Here is a 25,700-nt window from a genome sequence, read left to right on the forward strand (position 1 = left end):
TGTCCAGGGCCTGTAGGCCTGACTCAGCCATGCACCCAGAAATGAAAGTCACCCCATTCAGAGCATTTTTTTCAGAAGGCAGATGCGCCTAGTCTGTGAGTGTCCCAACGCGAAGTGGGAAGGGTAAAATTCTGACCCTTAATTCTGAAATTTGATCGATGCTGCTGTCAAAGGTAAACATTTTTTTTGTAAAGAAGCAGCAATATCTAATTCTTCAGGTTTTAGTGCGGCATTTTGGTTCAAAGATGACCACGATGGACTGTACAAGATGTGGGATTGGGCAGTAAGATCTGGAATTGAATAGACTAAAGGCAATTCGTTATGGACATTGGTTCCTGATTGGAAGCGTAGGTAATAGTATGCTCTCTAATACAGGATTGAAGTGGGGATGTTTAGGGGCTGGTTTAGCACACTGGGCTAAATAGCTGGCTTTTAAAGCAAACCAAGGCACGCCAGCAGCATGGCTTCATTCCCGTACCAGCCTCCCCGAACAGGCGCCGGAATGTGGCGACTAGGGGCTTTTCACAGTAACTTCATTTGAAGCCGACTTGTGACAATAAGCAATTTTCATTTCATTAATAGGTTGGTGTTGAGTTACATTGTAATTATTAGAATATTCTTTAGAGTTGGTGGCTACTGGGCCTGGGAAAAGGGGAAGCTAGCGAGCAACAAGAATCTGCCAACTGAAGTGACCTGGTTTGAACTTGCTTGATCCTTGCTGATTGATGTTTCTCCACATTTTCTGAGAAGGAAGTTGCATGTGGCTTGGCATGGCTCCCAGCAAGCTTGTGTTACTTTTTCATTTTTCAAGCCAATTTTATTCAGTTTGTCTTTTGCATAGTTAAATGTGATAGAATCTTCCTTCAACAACCGTTGCATGACGGAAAAATGTAAATTAGAAGACAGATAAAAACTTTCCATTGAATGTAGAAAGTCCTCATTAGTCACACACTACCAGGATTTTCTTTATTTGTTAGTGGGCTCTGGGCATGGCTCGGAAGACCAGCATATTTTGTTCATCACTAATTGCCCTTGAAGGAATGATGTTATCCATTCTCTTGAACCACTGCAGTCCGTGCAGTGTAGGCACATTCACAGTCCTGTCAGGATATGAATTCCAGGTTTTTGACCAAACCATGCGGAACAAAAAAATGAAACCAAACCAAGTCATACTTGGAGGGGAACTTAACGGCTGGTGGTTCCCATGTGTCTGCTGTACTTGAATGACAGGGGGTAGTGGTTAGAATTACTCTAGAATACCTACACTGCAGAAGGAGGCCATTCGGCCCATCGAGTCTACACCAACCCTCAGAAAGAGTCTCCTACCTAGACCCACTCCCCTGTCCTATCCCTGTAACCCCATCTAACCTTTGGACACTCAGGGATATTTAGAATGGCCACTCCACCTAACCTGCACATCTTTGAACTGTGGGAGGAAACCAGAGCACGGGCAGGAAACCCACACAGACATGGGGAGAATGTGCAAACACCCCATGTGGTGAGATAACCACTGTAGTTATGCGTACTGCAGTAGGGGGATGTATGCCTGTACCTGTAATACAGGTTCCTCCGGTAAGCCCCTGCCGGCTAGCTCCGCCCACAGGGAGCTTGTGTATAAATATGCATGAGAGCCACTCAGACCCTTAGTCTACAGTTGCAGATGGAGGGACAACATTGTACAACAATAAAGCCTCTATTGAACCAGTCACTCGGCTTTGAGTATAATTGTTAGCGCTACACCCCACAAACAGTCACCGAGGTTGGAATTGAACCTGGGTCCCTTGCACTGTGAGGCAGCCATGCTGAACACTTTGCCACCATGCCGCCCGTTAGAGTCTCAATTTTCGGAGATCATCATTGCTTCGCACTTGTGCAGCGTGAATGTTACTTGCCAGGTATCAACCCAAGGCTGAATGTTGTCTAGGTTTTGATGCATGTGGACAAATGAGTTGCAAATGAAACTGAGCACTGTGCATTCATCAGCGAATATCCCACTTTTGACCTCATGAGGGGAAAGGCCATTGATGAAGCAGCTGACAATGATCGAATCTATGATATTGCCCTCAGGGACTCCCTCAATGATATCCTGGGGATTAAATGATCGGCCTGCAACAACCATTGCTATCTTCCTTTTTGCTCAGTATGACTCCAACCAGTGAAGAGTTTCCCCACTTCTTCCCAGTGACTTCAATTTTTAAAATGCTCCTCGACGTCACACATTGCTTAAGTCACACATTGCTCGCCTCTTGAATTCAGCTCTTTTGCCATATTTGTGCCAAATCTGTAAATTGGTGCGGAGCGGACTTGACAGAATCCAAACTGAGTTTCAGTGAGCAGTTTATTGTTGCAGTAAAGTCATGAGCATGTGCTGCTTAATGCATTGTTGACGACACCTTCCATCACTTTGCTGATGGTTGAGCGCAGGACGTTGGGACAGTAATTAACCAAAACATTCAGCAATCCTGCACTCAAACCATGGAGATATACTCGTCGCTTCCTCATGGTGGCAATCTCTGGCAGATTGCCACTCTCGACGGACTGACCTTCGCTAGGATTCTGAAGTCCCTTGTCTCACCCAATCTTCCCCAGTCAGGCTGGGTGAGACATGAGCAGCGAAGTGAGCTCCTGGCTGCATCAACGTGGAGTAACTGGGATGCAGCTAGGTAGGAAACTTCCCTTTTTCCGGCAGTAGCTGCCGTAAAGGGGAGGTTTAAAGGGACAATTAAAAGGTAACTGGCTCAGACAATGGGGGCGGGTGGGGCAGGGGTTTGGGTCAGACGAGAAGAGTGGGGGTGGGTGGTCATGTGCATGTCTGTGGGGTGTCCATGCGAGGATGAGTCTGAAGTTAATTACTCTGGAGTTAGAAATCATTTCTTTTTCCTGCAACTTTTTCAGAGCATCTATCAGGATAAAATTGGGAGAACCATCTGACGTTAGCAATTAAATTGCTTCTGTTGGATGGTTCCCACCCCAACGCAATTGTCCAGAGGAAGTTTGCACTTCTGGGCAATTGCCGGATAAACCCTGACATGGGAACTCCCTGGAGAGATTCCCTAGCGCAACATTGGGATACCTGTAAAATGCGACAAGTTATGGGATCGTTGAAAGCAGTGAGGATTAGTGACAAAGCCGCAACATTATAGCACTGCCTTTGTGTAACTTTCTACTGGGTCTACAACAGACTTTACCCGATGTCATTTTCATGAAAATAGAAGAGTCAGAGGAGGATTTAACGCCTTTTTGCCCTACCTTGCGAACAATGCACTTTTGAAACCAGACAATTTAAATATCCCCAAAATCCAATTTATGTTTTTGAAGCAATGAGCCCCTCTTCTCTTTTCATCAAGTTATTTTGTCCCTGGGACATTGATCAATTTGAGTCCAAGTAAGTAAGTAACGGGTTTTGACACTCCAACTAACACCACCCATAGCCATTAAAGTGCAAGATAGCAGTCCAATGATATTCCTCTTTCGCAACCCTTTCTTCCATGCAGTTGCTTAGCACAGAAGGGTCAACGGTAAACATGTTTTTTTGTAAAGAAGCAGCAATATCTAATTCTTCAGTTTTTAGTGCAGTATTTTGGTTCAAAGATGACCACGATGGTCTGTACAAGATGTGGGATTGGGCAGTAAGATCTGGAATTGAATAGACTAAAGGCAATTCGTTATGGATATTGGTTCCTGATTGGAAGCGTGAAATGCTCTCTAATACAGGATTGAGCATGCTATATTTGAGCTTGGCCTAGCATGAGATAAGTTAGATCTTGTTGTATGACATTGACAATCAGGCACTATGACCTCATGATATTTTTATAATTATATCAATATATCTATAAATCTATAAAATCTATATATAAAATGAATGAATGAAATGAAAATCGCTTATTGTCATAAGTAGGCTTCAATGAAGTTACTGTTAAAAGCCCCTAGTCGCCACATTCCCGTGCCTGTTTGGGGAGGCTGGTACGGGAATTGAACCCGTGCTGCTGCCTTGTTCTGCATTACAAGCTAGCTGTTTAGCCCACTGTGCTAAACCAGCCCCAGTCCCAGCCCCAGCCCCAGATTTCTAGCAATAATATCAGAAGGTTACTGAATGTGATCCGGGAGCAGGTGTTGGATGGGTTAGTGATCTCCTTGGATGCAGAGAAAGCTTTTGACAGGGTGGAGTAGAATTACTTAATTTGTACGTTGCGAAGATTTGGGTTGGGTGAGGAATATAATAAGTGGATTCAGATTTTGCACCATAGGCCTTTTGCCTCAGTGCTCATGAGTGGTTATACATCTGAGAATTGTGGTCTTCAGAGAGGGACTAGGCAGGGCTGCCCCGTCCCCCTTGTTGTTTGCACTGGGCATTGTGCCTTTAGCAGAGGTTCTCAGGAGAGGGCACGTTCTGGAGAGGGCAAAAAGAAAAAGGAAAGCAAGAGAACGAGAGAGAGCAAAGGAATCAGGAATGGGAAATCGAATTCAAGCCTTGAAAATTGGAAGTGGAGTTAGCAGCTCAAAGGAATAGAAGGACCTGATATTGCAAGAGACAAGGGAAAAATCTCTATCTAACTAGTCAAACTCCTTATCCTTCTAACCTGGAACCACTCGGAGGCCCTCAAGTATGACAGATTCATTCCTGATTAGTATGTGAGATTCATTCCAAAATTCTCAGGCCTTCCCTGATGTGGAGGCTTTTTTTTTGCCACATTTGAGAAAATAGCCGGACAGCTCAAATGACCCTCAGACATGCGGTCAATTATTAATGCACAGCCAGCTGTCAGGGAGAGCCCAACAGGTCTACTCAGTTCTGCCACCTGATGTGTCACTGAATTATAAACAGGCCGTGACTGCCACCCGAGGTGCCTATGAGTTCGTCCTGGAAGAATATCACTGGCAATTCCAAAAAATGTTTTAAGAAGCTCACATAAACCTACATTGAGTTTCAACGGTTGAAACAAATAGCATTTGACCGATGGATAAGATTGCTAAGAATCCCACAGACCTATAAAGTACTGTTGGAGGGATTTAAAAATTGCCAACCCTCCAACCTGTGAATAGAGGCTGTACTCAACGTTATGATGCTTGAGTTACGACAAACGGCATTTATTATTACAGATTTTAAAAATCTTTTTAGTCTCATTTTCAACATTTTCATCAATAAACAACCACAGTAACTTTTCACAGCTTTTCACAGTAACTTCATTGCAGCCTTAATGTAAGATACTTGTGACAATAAAGATCATTTATTTATTTATATTTATTATTTATTTATTTAAGAAAAAACAAACAAAAATAAGTTAGCAAAGTTGCTTCAGAGCTCCAGGGGCCCAGTTTCGACTCTTAGCTTGGGTCCGTCAGTGCGGAGTCCGCACGTTCTCCCCGTGTCTGCGCAGGTTTCCTCTGGGTGCTCCTCCGGATCCTCCCACAGCCCAAAGATGTGCAGGTTAGGTGGATTGGGCATGATAAATCGCCCTTAGTGTCCAAAAAGGTTAGGTGGCGTTACTGGGTGTGGTGATATGATTTGCATAGCTGTCTGCCATTGGTGCAGAACACCGGCTTACCATTGGCCCTGGTCGGTCATGTGCCTCTCGACCGATTGGTTGAGACCAGTCATGTGACAGCTCTCCGATTGGTCGAGAGGCTGAGTTAACCACGCCTCCTTACCGAGGTATAAATAGTCGAAGCGCCTGGCGGTCATCCATTTTATTGTAGACAACTGCAGGACTAAGTTCTAGCTTATTAAAGCCTAACTTTTGTACAGCAACTCATCTCTCGTGCAATTGATGGCTCATCACTGAGTTACAGGGATAGGGTGCGGGTGTGGTCTTAAGTAGGGTGCTCTTTCCAAGGGCTGGTGCAGACTCGATGGGCCGAATGGTCTCCATCTGCACTGTTGATTCCATGATTCTATGATTCATCATAACTCCGGGCCCTGCCCACTAGGCTTGGCCTGCCCCGTCCCATTGTTACCATCGAACCCCCCCCCACCAGAATCCTCCCATCCATTTCCTCTTGAAAACACTTCACCCAGTATCAGTCCCCTCCCCCGACTTTTCACACCTCCTAGGCCCATTGAAATCATTTCTAACAAGCTCCGATTGCCATAGCCCCTCCCTCCCTCCCACACTCCTGTTCACTGGCCATCTAGAGCTAGCAAGTATGGAGGCCCCTACCCAGGCTCACTCCCATCCAATCCCCCCCCCCCCCCCCCCCACCCCACCGGTCCCAGGAAAACAAAGAAATCCCCTTCAGCACACAACCCCAATGTAAACACACAAACCCCCAAAGAGCCATCATTGCAAAAGAAAACTCCTACCTTGTCCAAATAGGCAACTTCAACTCATTTAGCACATATCACAACATGAGCTAAAAAATAGAGCTACATACACTCCTCCACCCCTCTACCCTCAGTCCAAGACCAATCTTCAGTCCCATTTCTCATTTCTGCCCCAGTCCTTCTGCCTTCACAAACGCTTCCGCCGATTCCACTGTTTCAAAATAAAAGTCTTTGGAGTTGTAGGTCACCCTCAATTAAGCTGGGTACACTGTGCCGAACCTCATACCGTGGTTATACAGTGCCGTCTTCACTCGGCCGAAGGCCGCCCGCCTCCTCACCAATTCCACTGTAAAGTCCTGGTATATACGTTTTCCAGCTCCAGCCCACTGCACTTCCTGCTTCAGCTATGCCCAACTTATAACATTCTCCTTCACGCGGTACCTTCGGAAACAAATAATCACTGCTCTTGGCGGCTCATTTGCCTTTGGTTTAGGCCTCCACACCCTGTAAGCCCGATCCAGTTCATACCGGGAGGGACCTTCCCCCTCCCCCAACAGCTCCGTCAACATCCTGGCAAAATACTCCATCGGCCTCGGGCCTTCCACCCCTTCGGGCAGGCCCACTATCCCCAGATGTTGCCGGCTAGCTCTGTTTACCTGGTCCTTCACTTTGGCTCGCAGACCCTTGTTGGCCTCCACCACCTTCTGCAGCTCCTCAGCCATTGAGGTGAGCTGATGCCTGTATTGCGATAGGGCCTCCTCCACTCCCTTCATTTTCTCACCCTGCTCTCGCACCTCGGCCGATGCCCTCAACACCGCTGCCTTCACTGGGCCATTGCCTCCTCCACCAGCACCTTCAGTGCTGCCATTATCTCCTTCCTCATCACCTCCATGTGCTTTGCGAACTGTTTTTCAAGTTCCACAACCATCACCTCAGTCATCTTTTCTGCCGTGATTAGTGCGACCCCGCCCAGCGACCCAGCCTCCGTCATCCTTCCAGTTGCCGAGCCGACCCTTCCACTCCACGGCGAACCTTCACTCGCCCCCTTCTTCACGATGGCTTTACTTTGGGTTTTGGACATCCTTCTTCCTTATGTCTTCTTTCACTTATTTAACAAAAAATTGCCCCTGGGACCGGGCATTAAATTCTAAAAAATCAAGTCTCGGGCAGATCCCATCCAAGGTGCGACCAATTTTTTACATGGCGCCTCCTGAAGTCAATGAACGGCATTTATAAATGGACACCACATTTCGACTTTACAATGTTGCTTTCAACTTCTTTTTAATTAATTTATGGGATGTGGGCATCGCTGGCTCAGCCAGCATTAATTGCCCATCCCTTACGACGCCACACTAGCGTGCCCATGTGCATGGATGACCCGTGCCATTCATCTGTACAGATCGAAACATTTTTATTAGATGGTAAACGAGTGTTTTATTCTGTTTATTCTTTTTGGTACAACTGTCAGAATACGAATGCATTTACATGCTTAGGCTGTATTTAATATGTGTATCAGACTTGCAGACATTCGAAGTTAAACAGGTAACTACCTACATCACCTGGACTGCAGTGGTTCAGGAGACAGCTCCCCACCACCTTCTCGAGGGCAATTAGAGATGGGCAACAAATGCTGGCCTGGCCAGCGAAGCCCACATCCCGTAAAAATGAATTTTAAAAACCTGGCAGTGATGGATAGCTTCATTATACCCCATCCCCCCTCCTTTAAACCACTTGGGTAAGGTGTGCAGTCATCAACAGTCATCTCAGCAATTTGACAGGATAAGAGTTGAGAGTATTTAACACTATTAGACACCCCATATGTGATCTTTGGCCTTGGTTCAGGAATCAATCCCCCCTTTATACCATTGTTACTATTGGAAAATTGATTCCAATTTATGACATTTTGACTTATAAGACCATAAGAACTAGGAGCAGGAGTTGGCCATCTGGCCCCTCGAGCCTGCTCCGCCATTCAATGAGATCATGGCTGATCTTTTGTGGACTCAGCTCCTCGTTCCTGCTCAAACACCATAACCCTTTATTCCTTTATTCTTCAAAAAAACTATCTATCTTTATCTTGAAAACATTTAATGAAGGAGCCTCAACTGCTTCACTGGGCAGGGAAATCCAGAGATTCACAACCCTTTGGGTGAAGAAGTTTCTCCTAAATTCAGTCCTAAATCTACTTCCCCTTATTTTGAGGCTATGTCCCCTAGTTCTGCTTTCACCCGCCAGTGGAAACAACCTGCCCGCATCTATCCTATCTATTCCCTTCATAATTTTATATGTTTCTATAAGATCCCCCCCCCCGCATCCTTCTAAATTCCAATGAGTACACTCAACTTCTCCTCGTAATCCAACCCCCTCAACTCTGGGATTAACCTAGTGAATCTCCTCTGCACACCCTCCAGCGCCAGTATGGAGGGTGTATTATAACACAATTGGGTCCTGAATACAACTTAAGTCTGAGAACTGCCTGTATACTCGGAGCAGCAGAGAACCTTCACACTTTCACAGCCAGGGCTCCAACCGTCACAGCAGACAGCTTTGATCTCACCCACGAGTCTGGAAACACAGGCAGACCCTTTTCAAACCATACCCATGAGCTTTGGAAAGATAAGCAGAGCTGCAGAGAAAAGACCGCCCCCCCCCCCCCCCTCCTCCCAGACAAGAAACAAAAGGTTTGTGAGAAGCCCCCCCAGCAGCCCGAAAGGAGACTGCCCAGAGGTTGGTGTGTTCTCATTGCAACAAAATAGGCCATTGCAGACGTGAATGCATGAGATTACACAGCAAGCCAGTTGGCCCAATGTGGCTTCATATGAGTAGTTCCCCGAAGAAAGCCATAATGCGTAGTGCAGCAGAGCCAGGGGAAGACACTCACTACTGGGGCTAGACTTCCTGAGGGCATAGACCTATGTGTAGACGGAATGGACAGAATTCCCGGGAGTTTTGACCTGCCAGGAACAGTGTCCCTGTACCTGTCCCAAAATGAGACAAATTTATTATACTGCTCCTGGACACAGGGGCCACTCCCCCCCCCCCCCCCCCCCCCCCCGCCCCCAGCTCCCAATCACCTCCAAATGCTCCCAACAGTTGAGGCACTGATAAATGGAGTGGGAGGGGGAATACCTGTCCCCCTCCCTCCACCAGATCCACCTGGCCCGGTGACAGTACAAATCACCTCCGAGCTGCCAGTGACTGGAATTGATTTCACAATTGGGAAGGATTTGGCTGCTAACAAGGCGGTCACCACCCCAGCAGATTTAGAGCAGCCAAATGAAGAGAGGGAACCTTATCAGTGACAGGAAGTTATCTAAGGAATTTTCCTTGATTGTGTAGTGATGGGATCCCAGGCGAGGCAGGAAAACGCAGTGAGCAAAGAGCCAGAGCCCCACAAGATGGGCCTGAAATCAGGCTAGTAGAAACATTTGTTTGAAAGCTGACGGGGTGGAGGAGTGCTCAGCTGAACCTCCCTGGTGAATGCTCAACAGGTGGATCCTGAGGTGCGGAGCATCGCACTGCCTGCTCAGAAACAGAAGCCAGCCAGCTCCTAGAGGAGTTGTAATACGGAAGTAAAGCCCACCCCCACCCCCCCACCCCCCCCCCCCCCCCCCACTCCCTTATGTCTGCAGATGAAGAGCAGGCAGTGCTCCACCAGGTTTGGTTCTGCCCTCAGAATACCATCAGCAAATTCTGAAAATAGCCTGTGCCATCCCAATGACTGGACGCAGATAGCCATAAAACGTTAGCCCGTGTCAGTAAGCATTTTGACTGGCCACGCCTAGGGTCTGATGTCATGGAATTCTGCAAAATCTGCCATGCTTGCCAGGTTGCAGGAAAACCTCAGGCCACTATTAAACCAGCAACCCCTTCCCCACCTCAAAAGCCCACCCCAGCATTCTGTGAACCCTTTGACCGATAGCCGATTGATTGTATGGGTCTCCGACCCACAATCAAGACTGGTTACCAACACTTTCTAACCGTAATAAATCTAGCCACCAGGTTCTCTGAAACCATTCCCCTCCACAGCCAGTTCAAAGGGATGATCAGTTCTTTACCCAGGACAACCTGCCGGAAATTCGGATTAGGGGAATGACCTCCAGTCCCAAGTGTTTCAGAAAATCATGCACGGCTAGGTATAACCCAGCTGAAGTCATCAGCGTATCACCCTGAGTCCCAGAGGGCGCGAGCATGCCAAAACCTGAAAATTAAGATTCGGGCCTACTGCACTGGATATTGCCATGACTGGGATAAGAGTTTGGCCTTCCGGTTGTTCGGCACCAAGGACTCCCCGAACTAGTCCAGTGGCTTCAGCCCCTTCAGATTAATTTATGGGCATGAGGTGCAGGCCCCCCTGAAGCAGCTGAAAGGAGAAACTCCTGCAAACCAGGAGGAGCGCCTCCATGTTGGAGTAGGTCTCCTTGCCATTATACATGAACAATCTCTTTGTTTTTCTTTCCAAATGACAATGGTTCAATAGGAAAAATAGCTACACAATATTAAAGATAAACTGTCTGAGATTAAATTTAGCATTTGGGATTTTTCAGTTATGCAGCCATTTTATTTAAAATTGAACTTTAAGAGGTTCTAATCAAAGAGATATAGATTTCCAAGGCACAAGCTAACATCAGCCACCTTCCAAGTGCTTTTCCAATATGGGCCTTGTTACTGGCTAGTGGGGAGGTTGTTGTACATTGACTGTGATTCATTACAGGATGGAAGTGAAATTTGGAGGGATTGTCATCCTGGATCATGGCTTAACTCTGACTCATGGCTTAATAATAATAATAATAATAATAATAATATTTATTGTCACGAGTAGGCTTACATTAACACTGCAATGAAGTTACTGTGAAAAGCCCCTAGTCACCACATTCCGGAGCCTGTTCGGCTACACAGAGGGAGAATTCAGAATGCTGAAATTACCAAACAGCTTGTCCTTCGGGACTTGTGGGAGGAAACCGGACCAGCCGGAGGTAACCCACAGACACTGGGAGGACATGCAGACTCCACACAGACAGTGACCCAAGCCAGGAATCGAGTCTGGAACCCTGGAGCTGTGAAGCAACAGTGCTAACCACTGTGCTACCCTGCCACCTGCCTTCAGCAACATTAGCAGAGGAACTGGGCTGGATTTTTCAAAAAGGCGGTTTGTCCCTCCACTGGGACTAAAGGTCCTAACATCTGCATAAGCAGATGGCACAACTCTGGGTAGCAGCTTACCAGTAGCAAACTATTAGAGGCCCATAACCAGGATTGACGTCCAGTTGAGAACAAGGGGCTTGTGTCTCAGAGATGACGGCCCACTCTGAGGGCTGGCACTTTGCATATGCCTGTAGAGGTTTACCTGGACGTCTCTCCACAGGGCAGTGGCCTGTCCTGCACTGAGAACATGCTGGTGGGGGAAGGAGAGGCATGTTTATCAGCCAATTAGTTCATTTAATTGGCTTCCCAACTCTGGATGACAAATGATCATGCACTGACTTTCCCTACTTTGAGAATATCCAACTGTAACTGGACAACATTGGGTTCTCTTTCTTACACAAGGCTTTGGAGTTGGGAGAGGAGCTACTTGCTAAAGAATTCCTAGCTTCTGACCTGCTCTCATAGCCACTGAGTCAAGATTCTTGTCAATGGTAAACTACACAATGGTGGGACTTTCTGTGGCGGTAATGCTGTTGCATGTTAAGTAGGGATGGTTAGATTCTCTCTGGTTGGCGATAGCTGAACATTTAGTGGGTGGGGACCAGGGTGTCCCTTTAAAATCAAGCCCAGCATTTTAAGACCAACATTAACAGAGAGTGACACGGTAGCACAGTGGTTAGCACTGTTGTTTCACAGCACCAGAGTCCCAGGTTCAATTCCTGGCTTGGGTCACTGTCTGTGCGGAGTCTGCATGTTCTTCCTGTGTCTGTGAATTTCCTCCGGCTGCTCCGGTTTCCTCCCACAAGTCCCAAAAGACTTTTTTTATTTGTGTACAGATAAAAAGACTTTATCTGTGTACCCGAACAGGCGCCGGAATGTGGCGCCAAGGAGATTTTCACAGTAACTTCATTGCAGTGTTAATGTAAGCCTACTTGTGACAATAAAGATTATTATTAGTACAGAGCAATGAGCAAACACAAGAATGCCTTCTTAACCCGCAATTTTGATTGAATTCTTATTCTACAATTAATAATAAAATTAAAAGGTGATGAGAAATGGATTGGATGGTTGGGTCAGAATTGTGTGGAACTGAAAATGCTTTCCTGTCAGCAATCTACAGAAAGTGATCAACAAAACAGAATTGTCATGTTTAGTCAGGGTTGCTTAACTGGAGCATTCAGTTTCTTGGAAAACTGCTGTTGTTGGTGGAGCATTATTTGCATTGGTAAGCTTGTTCTGACAGCACAAACATGTTTCAGCAGAAACCAACGAGATTCCGCACCCCCCCCCCCCCCCCCCACACACCAACAAGAATAAGCTGCAAGATCTAGCCAAGATTAACAGTAAACATAGGAGTTTAACAATGGCATTAAAACATGCTTTTAATATTTTTGACCAAATTTTGGTGGAAGGTATTAAAATATTACATATAAATCCTGTCAAAATAAATAATTTCAGTTACAGAAAACTACTTTTTAAGCATTGTTTTCAATAGCAGCTGTATGGTAAAACAAACTACATGTGGGCAGACATCCAAATTTTATTTATGGAGATCAGAGACAGATCATTTCAACAATTACATTTGTGGGGAAAGGTTAAGTTGACAGCTGCTGAAAGCATTCTCCTAATATAGATTAATAAGTAAATATCCATTCAGTTTATTAAGATGAAACAAGGGCTTTCCAGAAAATAAAAGTTGGGTGGTACACTAACCTCCAAGATTAGATTGTAAAGATGGTGAAATTTAAGTGATTTTTCAAAGCCAATGCCTACTCTTGAATGGGATTATGACAGCTGCATGGCTGTCTGCACCGTGGCACAGTGCTGCCTCACAGTGCCAGGGACCCAGATTCCATTCTAATCTTGAGTGACTGTCTGTGTGGGGTCTGCACGGTCGCCCTGTGTCTGCGTGGGTTCCCTCTGGGTGCTCCAGTTTCCTCCCAGTGTCCAAAGAACATAGAACATACAGTGCAGAAGGAGGCCATTCGGCCCATCGAGTCTGCACCGACCCACTTAAGCCCTTACCTCCACCCCATAACCCACTTCTAACCTTTTTTTGGTCACTCAGGACAATTTATCATGGCCAATCCACCGAACCTGCACATCTTTGGACTGTGGGAGGAAACCGGAGCACCCGGAGGAAACCCACGCAGACACGGGGAGAACGCACAGACAGTGACCCAGCGGGGAATCGAACCTGGGACCCTGGCGCTGTGAAGCCACAGTGCTATCCACTTGTGCTACCGATGTTCAGGTTAGCTGGGGTGACAGGGAAAGCCTGGGTAGGGTGGTCTTTCGGAGGGTCTGCACCAGATCCACTGGGCTAAATGACCTCCTTTTGCACTGTAGGGATTCTATGGACTTGAGAGTTCCTAGTGAGGAGTAACAGGCACGAAGTGGGGAAATTTCTGCTTCCCGTTTTGTGTCTAATGGGGGAAATCAACCTTTGTGTGTCAGCAGTTTGGTTTATCTTGGAATTATATGCAGAAGTAACGCACAATCCATACGCACACATTTGTGCAAATCGTACACAAGAGAAGCATGCAGAAGATGGAAACGTCAAGTAAAACAGCACAGTTGCAGAATCTATGCAAATCACTATTAGGCCAAAAAAATATTTCATCCAGTTTTAACCATTCTGATTTAGGAACGATGTCAAGGCCATGGAGTGCGTAATGAAAATAGAAAGTGCTAGGTAAACTCAGCAGGTCTGGTAGCATCTATGGAGAGGGAAACAGAATCAACATTGAGTGCGTATGAATCTTCTTCAGAACTGTTCCAAAGAAGAATCATGTTGGATTCGAAACAGTGATTGTTTCTCTCTGCTTAGATTTTATTGAAACAAAATGTTAAGCATGTTGCTCAAGGAGCTGTTCAAAATGAAGATGGATTTTGAGGAAGTATACAAAATTGACTGGCATTATTTTTGATCACTTTTTCTTCTCTTCAGTATTGAGTATCTTATTGTATACACGGTAGCACAGTGGTTAGCACTGTTGTGTCACAGCGCCAGGATCCCAGGTTCGATTCCAACTTGGGTAACTGTCTGTGTGGAGTTTGCACATTCTCCCTGTGTCTGCGTGTGTTTCCGCCGGGTGCTCCGGTTTCCTTCCACAAGTCCCGAAAGACATCATGGTTAAGTAATTTGGACATTCTGAATTCTCCCTCAGTGTACCCGAACAGGGGCCGGAGTGTGGAGACTCGGGGCTTTTCACAGTAACTTCATTGCAGTGTCAATATAAGACTACTTGTGACAATAATAAAGATTAATATTATTAACAATTCAGCAAATTATATTAATAGTTATTAGCTATCTAGGCTTGAGCTCTGAAATTCCCTGCAGTGGCCCCCCCCCACTGCTCTTTGTTTCTTTAAGATGCTGTTAACACATTTGATCAAGTATTTGGTCACCTGTCCTATGACCCACTTTGATAGTTGAATGATTTTTTTTGGCGATTACACTCCTGTAAAGTGCCTTGAGATTCGTTGCCGTATTAAAGGAGGTATATGATATCGTTGTTAAGGGGATGGGAAGCCACTTAGGACTGAGATTCATCGTACATTAAGTGCTGGACCATTATAATCGCGCTTCGATTCCCCCGAAAGATATTTCCAATCCAGTGCACAGCTTTCACCCAGAAACCCATCACCAAACATTTGTTATTCAATCTGACAAAACCTCTTTTGCAGAGCTTACAGAATTTCCAGAATTAACAGCAGATAACCTTTGTTCCATAAGCTCAAGGTCCGCACTGAAATACAAGTCATCCATATAGGAAGACCCTGATTAATCACACATCACAACCAATTCTGGGAGTTACAAAAAAAATAAATCAAATCGAATGTGGAAACAGTCGATGCAGAGAGTTCCTATTCTACCTATCCTATTAATAGTATTCATTCTTGAGGAGGAAGTGGGCATCACTGACAAGGCCAGTTTTTGCCCAACCCCAAATGCCCCAGAGTAGGTAATAATGAACCACCTTCTTTAACCAGTGCAGTCCAGGTGAGGAAGATGTTTCCACAGTGCTGTAGAATTTTGGTTCAGTGACAATGAAAAAATGGTGCTACATTTGCACATCATGATGGCGTTTGGTTTGGAGGGAAAATATAGTTAATGATGTTCCCTTGTTCTTGCTGCCCTTGTCACAGTAATGGTCAAAGGTTTGGAAGATGATTTTGGCACAGTCTTGGTGAGTTACTGCAGTTCATCTTGTATGTGGTACACATTGCAGCCACAATCTGCTGTTGGTGGAGGGAGTGAATGTTTAATATGGAAGGTGGGTTGCCAATTAAGTGGGATGCTTTGTCCTGGATGGTATTGTCATGTGAGAGTACCTTTAAGAAACGGGTGTTTAAGAAATGTACCTTTCAGAAATGTGTGTTTATCAGTGATGTCAGAGTGTGGAGGGAACTGGGCTGTCTGTCAGCTTTTTACTTTCATTTTAGGCTGTTTGCTGCAGCGTGTGTTTTAGTTTTGTTTTCAGAGCTGGTTAATGTAGTCACACCAGAACGTGTTTGAGTCTCTCTGTAATCTAAAGACTGTAAATCGATCCTGGTGATTTAAAACTAATAACAGTAGTGACTTTAACCTGATGTGTTTCTGATAAAGGTTTTGTTTTTACGTCGTATGGATGTTAAAAAGGAAAGCTTAAAGTCTTTGGGGGTTGTATTGAATTAATGGTTGCAAAGATGTTCACTGTATGTTTAAAAAGGTCAATTTGTGTTCAGAGAATAAATATTGTTTTGTTTAAAAAAATAATTTTACATTTCTGCTGTACCACACCTGTAGAGTGGGCCATGTGCTCCCCATACCACAATCTATTAAAGGTTGTGGGTCAGGTGAACTCCATGATACATTTTTGGGTTCTCTACGCCCTGACCCATAACAAATTGGGGGCTTGAGGGGGATAAAAGTCTATCTAGTGGATTGGCTTAGTGAACCTAAGGACTGTGAGGGTTGAGCATATTGTGGTTACTTTTCAGGTGTGGTATTCTACTTTAAGTAGGGAATGTGTTGTGAACAATGGCTCTTTCAGAGCCTCAGAAGTTTGTGGGGGTGGAGACGGTCACACACAGTACCTTACGGACAGAGACTAAAAGCAGACTGTTAGATTTGGCAAAAACGTTGCAATTAACATTACCTGACAAAATACGAAAAGATGAGTTAATTATGGCAGTGGGTAAGCATTTAAAGTTGCCTGAGATACAGTTTTAAACAAATGAAACATGAGAAAGAATTAAATCTGCTTGAATACGAAAGAGATAGAGAGGAAAAAGAAAGAGAAAGGGAGATACAGATCAGGGAAATAGGTAAAGAGAGAGAGTTGAACTTCAGAAAATGGCCATGAATCATGACAGTCAGTTAAAATTGGCAGACATAAAGGGAAACGTACAGTTGGATGACAGTGATGAGGATAGTGAGAAAGAGCGTCATAGTCAAAGGCTTGGTGGGGATCTATTTAAATTTGTCTAAGCATTGCCAAGGTTTGACGAGAAGGGGAAGCCTTTTTCATTTAATTTGAGAAGGTAGCAAAACAAATGAAATGGCCACAGGACATGTGGGTATTCCTGATTCAAACAAAGCTGATAGGTAGGGCTAGTGAAGTGTTTGCATCACTATCAGAGGAGGTAGAAATTTTCGACGTTTCTTCAGTAAGTCCATCAGTGGAACAATCACGCCACAAAACTTTTGCACAAATGTCCGCTCAAAACCACTCATGCCAAGAAACCGTGTTATTTCCCTTCGTCTTGAGGGTATTGAAAATTCCTCAATAACTATTGGTTTCACATCCCGTGTGACCATTCGACCCTGTCCAATTGTATGGCCAAGGAAAGTGACTTGGACTTTTCCAAATTCACTTTTGGCTAAGTTTATCACCAAACCTGCCTCCTGAAGTCGATCGAATAACTCCATCAGATGTTTCAAATGTTCTGTCCATGTCTGGCTGAAAATTACCAGATCGTCGATGTATACCGCACAATTGGGGAATCCTGAAACGACTTTGTTAGTTAACCATTGAAATGTTGCTGGGGAATTTTTCATGCCAAATGGCATAACTTTGAATTGGTATATACCATCTGGAGTCATAAAAGCTGAAATTTCCTTCGCCCTTCCGGATAAAGGTACCTGCCAGTAACTTTTAAGTAAATCCAGTTTGGAAATAAAAACTAATTGTCCCACTTTCTCAATGCAATCCTCCAAACGTGGGATAGGATAAGAGTCCGTTCTTGTAACTGCATTAACCTTTCTATAGACCACACACAACCATTGGGTATGGGTACCGTCTGGTTTAGGTACCATCACTATGGGTGAGCTCCATTGGCTGCAACCCACTTCAATTATGCTATTTTTAAGCATACTCTCAATCTCTTTGTTAACCTGTGCCAATGTTAAAGGGTTAAGTCTGTATGGATGTTGTTTGATTTGAACAGCATTTCCCACATCTACATCATTTTAGTACTTCCCAATTTATCTCCACAAACTTGCCTATGTGATATCAATAACTCTTTCAGGTCAGTTCGTTTTTCCTCTGGAAGGGAACTCAATAATTTATCCCAATTTTTAAGAACATCCTGGTTTTCCAATTTAATTTGAGGTATGTCAAATCCACAGTCATCTGGATTTGGTTCGTCACTTTGAGTTAGAAGCATTAAAATAGCCTTTTTCTCTCCTTCCTTTTCAAATTACCTTTTAAGCATATTCACATGACACACTCAGTGAGTTTTCCTTATATCTGGTGTTTTTACCTGATAACTCACCTCACGTAATCTCCATTCAATCCGATAAGATCTATAAAACTTAGCTTTTAAAAGCTCACCTACCACTGATAACACTAAAACTTTATCTCCACTGGCAAAACTATGAACTTAGGATTTCTTGTCCGCTATCCATTTCATCACATTTTGTGCAACTTTTAAATGTTCTCTAACCAATTCACCTGCTCTATTTAATCGTTCCCTGAAATTTGACACATAATCAAATAATGTAAGTTCTGATTTCTCACTCACCAATTTTTCCTTCATCAATTTAAGTGGTCCTCTTACCTCATGACCAAAAATGAGTTCAAAATTACTACATTTGGTTGACACATTAGGTGCATCCCGAATTGCAAATAGTATGAATGGAATTCCTTTAACACAATCCTCTGGATAATCTTGACAATAAGACCTCAACATTATCTTTAGTGTCTGATGCCACCTTTCTAACGCTCCCTGCGATTCTGGATGGTACACAGTTGATTTAAATTATTTTATTCCTAAGATATCCATAACATCTTTGAATAACCTGGAGGTAAACTTTGATCCTTGATCTGATTGTATTTCTGTGGGTAGTCCATATCTCGTAAAGAATTTATGTAACTCCTCCACAATCTTTTTAGCTGTAATATTGCCGACTGGAATGGCCTCTGGAAACCTAGTAGACACATCCATTATCGTGAAAAGGTACTGATTACCACTTTTTGTTTTAGGAAGCGGTCCTATGCAATCAATTAGGACCCTTGTAAAAGGTTCCTCAAATGCTGGAATAGTTATTAAGGGCAGTAGTTCTATCACTGCTTGAGGTTTCCCTATCACTTGACATGTGTGACATGATTGACAACATTTAACTACATCTTTATGTAGTCCAGGCCAATAAAAATGGTTCTGGATTTTAGCTAGAATTTTCCTTATTCCCAAATGACCTCCCACTGGTACCTCATGTGCAACTTGCAACACCTCCATTCTATACCCTACTGGCAATACTACTTGACGAACTTCTGCCCACTTTTCATCTGCCTGCATATGTAAAGGTCTCCATTTTCTCATCAAGACATCACTTTTACGGTAAAATCACTCTGGTATACGCGCAGATTCCTCTTCCATATGTGCTTTTTGATACATCCATTTTATTTCTATATCTTTCTGTTGTAACTCCGCCAATTTTCCTGAACTAAAAATATCCGCCTCATCCTCCACCTGTTATTGCTCTTTTTCAACCATCTGATCAAAAATCTTTTCTGATAATTGCACTTCAACTTCATCTTCATTCTTTGATTTGTCCTTTTTTCTTAACCTGTGACTTTGCAACCTTGTTACTACACAGTATGGAAAAATCCCAGGATATTCGTCCTTCAACACTTCAGTTGTCTGATTTTCCACTGGCTTATCAACCACAGTAGGCATCACTCCCACCTGCCATCCAGCTATATCATTACCCAAGATAAACTGTATTCCTGGACAAGATAGTTTCTCTATTACTCCTACTACCACTTCACCACTCATCACTGGACTTTCCAATTTTTACTTATATAATGGAACACTACTCCTCTAACCCTGAATTCCACATATTACCACCTTTTCTGGCAACATTCTTCCCAAACTACATAACTCCTCATCTCTTCCCATTAAAGATTGACTAGCTCCCGTATCTCTTAAAATTGTGACTTATTTACCTGCTCCTCCTGATACACATGAGTAAACTTTACCCACACAAGTAAATTCTTTAAAGAGATCTGGCACCTTCTTATGAATCACCCCTTGATCAGGCTGTACAATCTTTTGCACCTCCTTCGCTTCACTTGGGCTTTCCTTTACCACTTTAACAAACCCCACTGTCATATCCTGTTTCACCTCATCAGCCTTCCCAGTGCTTTTCTTCAACCACCAACATGTGACTTTACATGGCCTAAGTTTATCACAGTGAAAACATTTGAAACTTTTCATTTCTTTTCCACCCTCCTGGATTTCTCTTTTAATCTAAGGTACACTCTCCTTATTATCTCCCATCAGATCACCTTTACTTTTACCACTTGAGTATTTTTCATGTCCCCAGTTTCTATCCCTCACAGGCTGAAACTGAAGTCGGAAACCTAAGCTTTGATTTATGAACTAATTCATAATCATCTGCCATTTCTGCTGCTAATCTCGCAGTTTTAACCCCTTGTTCTTCCTCACGAGTTCTCACTACATCAGGAATTGGATTTTTAAACACCTCTAAAATGTATAATTTATCTGAGAGCTTCATACGTGTGGTCTATTTTCAAAGCCCTTATCCACCTATCAAAATTACTCTATTTGAGCCTTGCAAATTCCATGTATGTTTGACCAAATTATTTCCTTAAATGTCTAAACCTTTGTCTGTAGGCTTCAGGCATGAGTTCATTTGCACCGAAGATGGATTTTTTCACCCCCTTATACGTCCCAGATACCACCTCCGGTAGTGATGTAAACACATCACTAGCCCTACTTACCAGCTTTGTTTGAATCAGTAATACCCACATGTCCTGTGGCCATTTCATTTGTTTAGCTCCTTCTCAAATGAAATGAAAAAGGCTTCTACCTCCTTCTCATGAAACCTTGGCAATGCTTGGACATATTTAAATAGATCCCCGCCAAGCCTTTGACTTTGACGCTCTTTCTCACTATCCTCATCACTATCATCCAACTGTACTTTTCTGTAAACTGTAACTGACTGTCATGTTTCATGGTCATTTTCTTAAGTTCAAACTCTCTGTGTGTATCTTTTTCCCTGATCTGTAACTCCCTTTCTCTTTCTTTTTGTTTTGCTCGGGCTATTCTTTCTTTTCTCCTTTCTTCTCTCTCCCTTTCTTTTTCCTCTCTCTCGCTTTCTTTTTCCTCTCTATTTCTTTTTCTTTCTTTTTCCTCTCTATCTCTTTTGTTTTCAAGCTGCTTTAATTCTTTCTCATGTTCCATTTGTTTAATTTGTAACTGAATTTTTACCATTTCCATTGAGTCAAACTGTATCTCAGGCAACTTTAAATGCTGAGCCCCCGCCATAATTACCTCATCTTTTTCGCATTTTTTCAGGGAATGTTAACTTCAATATTTTTGCCAAATCTAACAGTCTGCCTTTAGTCTCTGTCCGTAAGATACTGCGTGTGACCATCTCCACCCCCAGAAACCTCTTGAGCCTCTGAAAGAGCCACTGTCCACAACACACTCCCTACTTAAACTAGAATACCACACCTGAAAAGCAACCACAATATGCTCACCCCTCATTGTCTTTAAGTTCACTAAGCCAATCCAATAGATAGACTTTTATCCCCCTCGAGCCCCCAATTTGTTATGGACCAGGGTTTGGAGAACCCCAAAGTGTATCATGGAGCTCCCCGGCCCACAACTTTTAATAGATTGTGGTATGGGGAGCACACGGCCCACTCTACAGGTGTGGTACAGCAGAAATGGAAAAGTATTTTTTAAAAGCAAAACAATGTTTATTCTATGAACTCAAGCTCACTTTTTAAAAACATACAGTGAACATCTTAGCAACCATTAATTCAAATACAACCCCGAAAGAATACAACACTAAGTAATCCTTTAAGCTTTCCTTTGAACATCCATAAAATTTAAAACACCTTTTACCAGAAGCACATCAGGTTAAAGTCACTAATGTTATTAGTTTTAAATCACCAGGATCGATTTACAGTCTTTGGATTACAGAGAGTGATTCACACATCTTCTGGCTGTGACTACAGCTATCCAGCTCTGAAAACAAAACTAAAACACACCCTGCGGCAAACAGCCTAAAACGAAAGTAAAAAGCTGACAGACAGCCCAGCTCCACCCACTCTCTGACATCACCGCAGTAATAAACACCCATTTCTGAAAGGTACTCTCACTACAGATATTTATATACACACCCATTTATAAACAACCATTTCTTAAAAGTACTCTCACATGACATCAGCTACATGCATTCAATTTTATCATCTAAAACTATGAATAAATCAATAAATCAATAATCTATCACCTTAGAGTGGATATTATCACAGTTGAAGTGTGTGTGGTACAGGAAAATCTACAGGAGATGAAGAAAATGAAATACACGCTACGATCCCATTCAGATCTCTAAATTTGGTTGCAATATAGTTCGGGATCTATTACTTTTTGTCTAAAGTGAACAACATTTAAATTCCCTGCCAGTTACTAAGAGAATGAAGCCACAACATTCTATGGGTTTAATCAAAATAAATTTTACACATCTGGATATATTACAAAGCAAATGGTGAACATTATCTTTCAACACAAGGTGAACATCAATTAACGAGTAAACTGGCAGAACACACATTATATCCCGACACAATCAAGACAGATTCCACAAATGTCTCACCACCCACCCAGACACCACTGAGTCAGACATTATTTGAAACTCTATTGCAGCCCTGAGGTGTTTCAGCTTCTCTTGTGAAGATCTGACCTCTGATTTTCCTCAAACCATTTCAACTCAGACTGCCTCAATAACTTTTCACCTCCCAGTCACTCAATCTCTTCTCCTGAGAGCGAGTCCCACTTGATTCACAAGGCTGAACTCCACCATCTGATCACCAGCACAATTCCAGCTCTCCGGCTGCTATGAGTAGAGTCCCACTGTGCACATGCAGCCCTTCTGCCCCCACAGGCAAATTTATTAACAGACTACCGCTGATCATAGGATTTCCTTTGCCACCTCAGAGCTCTCTGGCAGTCAGGTCCCTTTCAATTCCACCTTCAGACACCTCAGCTCCTGGTGAGCTACCCTGAGCCCCAACCACAAGCAGCCAGTGACTGTACACTGCCACTTCTTCAGCAACACAGCTAACAGCAACATCTTAGCTGCATGAAGGGTCTTTGCCTGCTCATGACTAACTGTTCACTAAATGCTGTCCACCAAACCTTGGACTGATCTGTCTAATGCATTAAAATATCACCTGTTCCTGGGCAGAATTGAATGCAGGAACCATTGGAATGTTGCAATCTCCAGTTAACCATCACTCCATGGGTGTTTCTTTATAAGAACACAGAGACAAAGAAAAATAGATTACACACATTTAAAACAAATGGAAGAAGGCACACAATAGAGTGTACAACTCCACCACACTGTTAACTTAACATTATCACGAGTACACAGCTCTTCCTTAAGGTTTTTACTGCCTGGTTGATACTCCAGAACTCCTCTCTCACCTTCAAGTACAATGCCCCAAGAAGAAATTGGCAATCATGGACTTCCATTGGATTGGTCACGATCATTGGACCATGATTATGCTTGGCAAAGTACCGCAGTGCTTTGCCTTTGCCTTCATCAATATGACAGGCCAGAAATCTGTCTTACCACCTGTCATCAGGCATATTAAAAGCATTTACAAGTTGATAATTAATATGTCTCAATGAGTAGACATCAGGCCAATCCATAATGGATCCAACAATATGCTCTGAAGATTCTGCTCCTTTTTTGACAACTGTGACAAAATCCAACACAGCAGCTGAGACAGTCCACAATATACTACAACAATCAATGACACTCTAAATAAAACAACCCATAATGTTCAATATATGTCAATTTTACCCATCTCCCTATATTGATGAATCCCTCCAAAAATCCAGGATCCAGGTCAGGATTTGTCAAAAAGAGATGAGTTCTTCCTTGGGCTATACCCTATTTGTGTACCATTTAATGTTGAATTCCATCCATTCATGTTTCAGATATATTACAGACAAACAAGCGGGAGATGGCATAACCTCCACCCACTAGGAAATTACTGAACAACATTTAAATATTGGTGGGGTTGGACTCTCAATATGTTGCAACGAGAAGCATTAAGCTTTAGATTTGAGTTTACAATCATCAGGATGTGTCTCTCAATCTCAGCCATGTTCCTTTGAAAAAAACAAGACAGGGAAATCGGAAGATGCAATCACTAGCCTGCAGCATCCACATTCTGGAGGGGTGCAAGGTGTAGAGAGGAAATGTATGCTTCATTTTATTGACAGGAATTCAAATTTCACACATTTCTGGGCATTCTAATTTGGCAGGTAGAACCTCCAGCATCTTCCTTAATCAAAGGTACCAGCTCAACATGGTGTCGAAACATGAAACGAAAAATGAAAATGAAAATTGCTTATTGTCACAAGTAGGCTTCAAATGAAGTTACTGTGAAAATCCCCTAGTCGCCACATTCTGGTGCCTGTTCGGGGAGGCTGGTACGGGAATTGAACCCACGCTGCTGGCCTGCCTTGGTCTGCTTTTAAAGCCAGCGATTTAGCCCAGTGTGCTAAACCAGCCCCTTCCAGCACAGAAAGTGAAACCGAAAGGAAATAAAATATATGAAAAGAGTATAAATCTGTTTAAATTGTACCATTTCCCCCCCCTATTTTGACATTTTTAAAAGTCACTCCTATTGTTTCCACCTCATTACCTACGCGAATTAATTCTCCTTTTACGCCCATCACCAGTAATGTACACATATTGTAACTCAAGGCGAATCAATAATGGAGCTTGGCCCATCGAAAGTAAACATTTTCCTTTTCGCTCTCGACAGATCGACAGGTCAAATCTGTTACTGTCCCAACCTGCACATCAAACACAAAACCTATACATCAAGGTAAGCAGGAAATCTGTACATTGCTTTCACAGCACAAAACGCTGGGAGAACCATGTCGTTTAACTATCTGTAAAACGTTAAGAGCTCAAATCTCACCTCACAGAGCGAAGTGTCCCTCGATCCGCACATCTCTGTAATCCCAAACTCACTATTTCATAAAATCCCGAAGCGTTTTCACGGGGATCTGCCGTTAAATTTGCCGCTGACAAACAGGAAAGCTGCCCTGTCCTTTCCAACAGATTTAACGTATAACTTTTACTTTCACTTCCACACTCCAGCGTGTTCACATCTTTCACTTTTGTCCTCCCGCGTAAGACAGACCGGGGTTTGCACATCACCTCACTGTACACAACCATACTTGGGTGCGTTTGTATCAGTAAATACCACTTCATTTATGAGCAATTAAAATCTCGTTGTAAAAGTTGAAATGTGGCATGGGCAACGGCATCTAAACTGGTTAGTCTCCCAAAAATAGCAAGTGGGAACTCACACTGCATCAGCAACATGCATCCTATGCACTGCTTGAGCCATACCAACTATTTTTGTATTCTTTCACTGTGTGTGTGTGGACCTAGCTGGTTAGGCCAGTAATTATTGCCTATCCCTAAATCCCCATCCCTCTGTGCTGCCTGCTCTTTCCCAATGATTTATGTGGATAGCCAGCATTAAACGTGCTGATGGGCACATGTCACCAGGGAACCAAAGAACCAGAACTTGCTGGCACCATTTCGATCTGGCCTGCTTCTCTTAAACAGGGGTGAACTGTGACAGCGAGAGTTTGCAGCCCTGCAGAAAATAAATCTGGGAAACAAGTGAAAGATTGCACAGCATGGGCTCCGAGGTTTTCAAACATGGCGCTGGAAGTCTTGGCGGAGGAGGAGGTGAACAGGAGGAGTGAAGTCCTGTGTTCGCTAGGGGCCAAGGAGTCCTTC

The 25,700-nt window shown here is 43.5% G+C and overlaps 1 long non-coding RNA gene across 1 annotated transcript in view; it reads right to left on the reverse strand.

Moving 5' to 3' along the window:
• The window catches only part of LOC119965329, a 118,319-nt gene extending 93,276 nt beyond the window's left edge, over positions 1 to 25,043 (reverse strand). Inside the window, exon 1 of the long non-coding RNA XR_005460492.1 lies at positions 24,865 to 25,043. This is a non-coding gene — a long non-coding RNA (uncharacterized LOC119965329). The remainder of the gene's footprint in view (positions 1 to 24,864) is intronic.
• Positions 25,044 to 25,700: the final 657 nt, after the last annotated feature.

Source organism: Scyliorhinus canicula, chromosome 4, assembly GCF_902713615.1.
Source record: "Scyliorhinus canicula chromosome 4, sScyCan1.1, whole genome shotgun sequence".
Classification (NCBI taxonomy): Eukaryota; Metazoa; Chordata; class Chondrichthyes; order Carcharhiniformes; family Scyliorhinidae; genus Scyliorhinus; species Scyliorhinus canicula.